This window comes from Lynx rufus, unplaced genomic scaffold (genome assembly GCF_022079265.1).
Source record: "Lynx rufus isolate CCGP_SWC_20201006 ecotype Redwood Valley unplaced genomic scaffold, mLynRuf1.p SCAF_8, whole genome shotgun sequence".
Taxonomy (NCBI): domain Eukaryota; kingdom Metazoa; phylum Chordata; class Mammalia; order Carnivora; family Felidae; genus Lynx; species Lynx rufus.
This window is the reverse complement of record NW_025814896.1, coordinates 21455804-21462299: the sequence shown is the minus strand read 5'-3', so window position 1 is coordinate 21462299 and position 6496 is coordinate 21455804.

Genomic DNA, 6496 nt, shown 5'->3' with positions numbered 1-6496 from the left:
TACACGGAGGCAGAAGGTCCCGGGGGCCACCGTGGAGGCCAGCCTCCACAACGAAGACAGTAAGAACACCGTATGTTTGGTGCACAGTGGTTTGTGGAAGTCTTTAGAAGGTCACCCATCTACCTAAGCACACGGTGCCTGTTTCAGTGAGCACCTCTGAGAGGAGATGCTCTTTGTGGCTTGTCCCTTTGAATCTTACAGGTTCCTCCCCGTCTAAGAAATATATTAAAAAATAATAATAATTACCAGGTGACCAACAGGAGTGTCCATTGAGTTCAGAAAAAGGCCTTTCATTCCCTCCCACAACAAATATTTTTACTGAGTTCCCGCTGCGTGCCAGGCATTGTCATTGGCACCAGAAACACTGGAGTGAGCAGAGCGAGGTCCCTGCTGTCACCATCTAGATCAGTCTGTAGGGCTGCGGTAACCAAGTACTATAGACCGGATAGTTTAAACAACAAAAACTTACTCTCTCCCCGTTCTGGAAGCTAAGAGTCTGAAATCAGGGTGGCGGCAGGGAGGAAACGGAATGATTTGTTCTAGATGTCTCTCGTTGGCTTGTGATTGGCCACCATCATGTTCACGCGACATGTTCCTGTGAATACGCGGGCTCAAATTTCCACTTTTTATGAGGACACCAGTCATAGTGGATGAGGGCCCACTGTAACGACCTCATTTTGACTTCATCGCCTCTGTAAAGACCGTATCTCGAAAGAAGGACACATTCTGTGGTCCTGGAAGTCAGGACCACAGCATAGGAATCCAGCAGCAGGGCTGGGGGAGGGGGGAGGACACACAATTCAACAGGGTGAGGGAGACAGACAAGAAACACAACACCTCTGGGGGATGAGGGGTGTAACGGAAAGAGAGAAAGCAGGGCGCAGGGGTGAGTTGGCCAAGGGAAAGGTGTTGCTCTCATCTATGGGATGGGAGGTTCCAGCAGTTGAGTGGAGAGGGTGGCCTGAGGGCAAGAAGCAGAAGTCAGGCCCCCCCGGAGAGAAATGGGGCTTTGAGGAGGTTTGACCAAGGAGAGGAGGAGGAAGGGGTGGCAGGAGGGAGGCGTGGGATCAAAGAGAAGGTTTATCTGATTTTCTGATGGAGAATTTTGTGAGCCGAGAGGACAAAAAAATTCAGAAAAGGCAAGAGCCTCTCCTGGGAGCTGAGAAGAAGGGAGGGAGGCAGAGGGGGGAGAGGCAGGTGTGTGTGCCTGAGCATCGGAAGAGAGAGAAAGGAGGAGAAGGAGGCCACTTGTTGAGGGTGGAAGTACCAGAGGTGGGAGGCTGGGGGGAGCAGACAGCCCCAGGGTTTGACTGCAGGACACAGGAAGTTGGGGGTGGGGGGGGCGTTGTATGCTCAGTTCCCAGGCTTCCCTCCCAACCCCACCAACCCCCGCAGCCTCTGGCTCCCCCCGCCCCCGTTTCCTCCCTGTGTCCCCCAGGACCCTGTGACGACCGGCTGTGGGACTCTCCCTCCCCACCCGATGTCCACTCTGATCAATGGATGCTGTGTTCTCCCTGGCTCGCTTCCACGCGTCCCCCCGTCACAGGGACTCACAGGGACCATGGTCAAGGCAGTCTCCATCTGGCCGAAGGGAAGTTCTGCCTCCACGTCTCTGACAGTATTTGAGACTCTTAAGAAGCTGTGTTTTGTCTTTTCACATCCATTGGACTCTGCCCCACCTTCTGGAAACCCTGCGTTGACCCCACGGCTCACAGAACAGAATCCAAGTTCTTCAGAGGAGTTAGTCTCCAAGTCTCTGCATGGCTTGACTTCTGCAGTACTTGAACAGGAATCTTTTTATTTTGAAATAATTTTAGGCTTGCAGAACAGTTGCAAAGACGGTATAAAGAATTCCGATTTATCCTTCACCTCAATTCTCCTAATGATAACGTCTTGCACAATCATAGCACGTTTGTCAAAACTAAGAAGTTAATGTTGGTACAATGATGTGTTGCTTTTACAGGAAATAAAAATGATTATGGATTTTTTTTCATTTTTATTGTGGAACGTACCACAGAAAGAAAGGCGTGTGTGTGCAGTTTGGAGAATAATGACAAATGTTCCTTCTTTTATGAAATTTCTGTTCACGTTTTTTTGTTCATTTTCTATTGTGTTATTTATTAGTCTCTTTGATTCATAGATGTTGTTTATATATTATGGATGCTACTCTTTGTCTAGTAATGAGAGTTGCAAACATCTTACTACAGATCGTGAACTGGCCTTTTTATTCTTTTAATGGGGTTTTTGATGAATGGAAGTTTTCAACTTGAAGGTGGCCAAACTTACCAAATATTTCCTTTATGGTTTCAATTTTTGGAATAATATGTTTAAAAGCTTTCCTCAAGGACCTATCTGTAAGGAGGCTGTCCTATATTTCATTCTAAAGCTGTAAGTTTCACCGTTTACATTTAAATCCTTAATCCATCTGGTATAGATTTTTAGTGTATGGCGTGAGTTAGGGGATCACTTCCATTTTCTTCCGTCTGAATAGCCAATTATTCCGGCACTGTTTATTAGACAGGCCATCTTTTCTTCCCAGATTGGCAACGCAGGTTGGGCTGAATATCAGCTGCTCGTCTATGCAAGAGAAAGAAAAATATTAAAGAAAAAGTGAAATGAAATAAACTGGCCTGTGACTCTTAATGTCGGCAAGTCCACATCTAGGAATTTATCCTAAAGAAATAACTGTCAATGTGAAACAATACTTAGTTGTAGGATGTTGTTTGTAAGAACCGAAAAATAAAAACCATCTACTTGTCTGTCCAACAAGAGGGGATTGTTTAAATACATTTTTGTGTATCCATACAACGGTATGTTGTGCAGTAACCCAAAAAGGTGTGGTGGGTTTTAACATGGTAACACGGACGTACTGAAAACAGCAGGTGGTAGGACCACATATATAGTATAATCCTCTTTGTGTACTCCAGAAGATGTCCGTACACGCATTACAAAGAAGAAAGGATTTACAGTAAGCTGTTAGTTGTTCCTCTGTATTATTTGAATTGTTATAACAATATGAAAAAAACACAAATAAAGGGCCCCTGGGTGGCTTAGTCGGTTAAGCGTCCGACTTTGGCTCAGGTCATGATCTCGTGGTTCGTGGGTTTGAGCCCTGCATCAGGCTCTGTGCTGACAGCTCAGAGACTAAAGCCCATCTCAGATTCTGTGTCTCCCTCTCTCTCTAACCCTCCCTTGCCTGTGCTCTGTCTCTCTTTCTCTGAAAAACAAATAAACATTTTTAAAAATTTAAAAATTAAAAAAAAAACACCACAAATAAATGCAATTCGTTTTTTTACATATTCCCCCCCAAAATGTGGTGTGTGTTTAGGCTCATACCATAGGATCTGGCAATTCCAACCTAAGGAATTTCCAAAAGAGTAAAAAAGCATAAGTTTACACCAAAGCCTGCACATGAATGTTTACAGCAGCTCTAATCATAATCACCCAAAGCCGGAAACAACCCAGATTCCTTCACCTGGGGAATGGATAAACAAACTGTGGTATATCCATACAGTGGATTATTACTCAGCTCTAAAAAGAAACACTGCTGATAGATTGTAGCTCCATGGTTAACCTCAGTGCACCATGTGAAGGGACGGAAGCCAGACTCAAAGGGTGCATACTCTGTGATCCCTTTTACATGACTTTCCGGAACAGGCAAATTTCTGGGAAAAGAAAACACCAGGGGTTGCCGGGGGGGCTGGGGAGTTGGGCGGGGCTGACTACACAGGGGTACAGGGAACTTGTCGGGGAGGAAGGCGATTGGTGTTGATTATGGTGATGATCACATGGCCGTGAGTCGGCTCAAAACTGAGACCTAAACGCTAGAAAGGGTGGCTCTTCCTGTAGGCGAATGACGCCTCAATAACAAAATGCAAACTGTAAGACGTGCCGCATGTTGTAAATGAAATGAGCCAGCAATGTGAGAGCTAAAAAAACACCTGCTGTGCGAGAACAATTCAATGAGATGGAATTAACATCCGCAGTATCGTCAGATGAATATCCATGTCCTACAACTGTAAAATGAGCTTCCGTGTGTGTGTGTGTGTGTGTGTGTGCACATATGCACACACTGGTAGAAAGTCAAACTGCCAGATAAGCATCGTAAACGGTGTCCAGGAGTCTCTCTGAGCGCAGGGGTTACAGCTCATCTTTATTTTCTTTTGCTCCTGTGTTTGCTCATTTTCCCACGATGAGCACACTTTGTCCTGGCTCTTTGGAGCCGCTGGAGTCCAGGGCTGGCTTGGGGACGCTGGGAGGAGACGGCCACTCTGCAGCTGGGAAAACAGCAGCCCCCGAATGAACCCTGAGTCTCGTCCTGTCAATGTTTATTTTTCCTCCCTGGGCAGACAAGGCCGGGGACTGGAAGGAGGGACAGAAATTCAGACTCAGAAGTCTCGTTCAGGGCAGCCTGCCCCTCAGAGCCGGCTCACCCCTCCCTCGCTCCCCAGGCTCTTGTAGATAACTGTTAAGGTCAAGAGGGTGGCCTCTGGCGCCCGCCAGATCAACTCCCACTTCGTTACTTAGCGCTGTGTGTCCCTGGGCCAGTTACCTAACTTCTCTGTGCCTCCGTATCTTCCCCTGTAACACAGGGATAAAGATGGTGTGGACATCGTCAGGATGTTGTGTGTGCATATGTGCGGGTGTGCACGTACAAATAGCTTAGAAGGATACCTGGCTCATTTAAGTGTCAGTAATGTTTAGAAGGATTGTTGCATCGGGCGCCTGGGAGGCTCAGTCGGTCAAGCTTCCGACTTCGGCTCAGGTCATGATCTCAAAGTTTGTGGGTTCGAGCCCCACGTCGGGCTCTGTGCTGACAGCTCAGAGCCTGGCGCCTACTTTGGATTCTGTGTCTTCTCTCTCTGACCCTCCCTCGCTCACACTCTCTCTCTCTCTCTCTAAAATAAATAATAAACATTAAAAAATTTAAAAAATAAAGGGACTGTTGTGGGAATCTAGCCGATAGATGTATGAGCCTCCTGGCCCCATCCCAGGGCATGTGGCGGTCTCAGGGTCGCGGACCCGACACCCCCCGGATGAATTTAAAACGGGTCAAGTTCTTCACGGTGATTTAGAGTATCCTGAAGGGAATACGTGCAGTCTACAGAAACACTTTCTAATCTTTCCGTCTCTTCAACCAGCCGCTTCCCTCGCCGCCCGCCATCTCTGCCATCTCTCTGGGGGTCCTCCTGCTCCAAACTCCCTTGGTTCAGCCAACAGGCAGGTGCTGAGCACCTACTGGGTGCCAGGAGCCATACTTAGGATAAATCAGGAAACAGGTAAGAATCTTCGTTGTTCACATGTAGATTCCAGATCTGTCCCCAGAGGGGACCCTAGAACCTAGAACCTTGGTCCTTCCCCACCCTCCTCATCCAGAACTCCAGAAAACCCTGCAGCCCCCTCCTCAGGTGGCAGGGGACAGAAGCAGCTGAGTCGGCAACAGGGCTTGAGCAGAGACTGAGTATCTCCAGCCATCAACAACGGTGTCCCATTACGCGTGCAGAGCGCCAGCTCTGGCCCAGCAAGGGTGGCCCCAGTTTACAGCAGTCACCTCATCCCCAGTTGGACTGGCAGCAACTTGCGGGCAGAGCCCCAAAGTTGTTCACCCTTTGAGGAATGCATACCACAGGACAAGGGACACAGTAGCCTCTTGATGGCCGGCAGGGCTCTCTAGGGCGCCCCATGGACTGATCTCTCTTGGAGCCCATGGACGGCCCACGTCAGAACCCACTGATGTGCTGGGAGACGTGTGGTGGCGGGGGAAGGGAGGCGCTCACTGGCCCAGCCAGGGTTTCCTCTGGGCGACGTCACAGAGCTCTGTCTCCGTCAACACCCACCTAGCTACCTCTCCGGCCACTGAGCCCTCAGTGCGTCAACGTCATGGGGCAGGAAGAGGGCGCGGTGGGAGGAGGCCAGGATGTGGACTTCTCCTCAGCCCCACCCCCTAGTCGCTCTGAGACCTGCCAACCTTCCCGACCCTCAGTGTCTTTATCTGTCCAATGTGAATGCTGACCCCTTCCTTGGTGGAGAGAGTTAAATGAGATGTGGCATATGGAGCCATTTTGTGAAGGCTCTCCAAAAAGAAACCACCTTCAGACTCTCAGGCACCTGGGAACCGACCCGAGGACACCGCCTGTGGCGGTACTTGTCCCTGTGGCCGCCTCAGTTCCTTAGAGCCACACGTGCGTGCCCTTGTACACAGCACAGACGCGGGTGTTGTTCCTAACTGCAAGCAACAGAGAGCAACTGTGGCTAATCAGAGCATAAAAGGAATTGCGCCAAGGATAAGAGTTTGACTTGTGGAATCATAGGAAGTTCTCCAGGCCTCTACCGCGAAGGCAGCGTGAACTTCTTAAAAATTAATTGAGCGGCTCAGGCGGCCACTGTGTGCGTTTGCGTCGAGTTCGTGTCCCATAAATGTTACCCGATAACGAAAGCACATCTCTGTTCCAAGTCCTTCCATGGTCCCAACTGTCACCAAGGAAGCCTTGGCCTC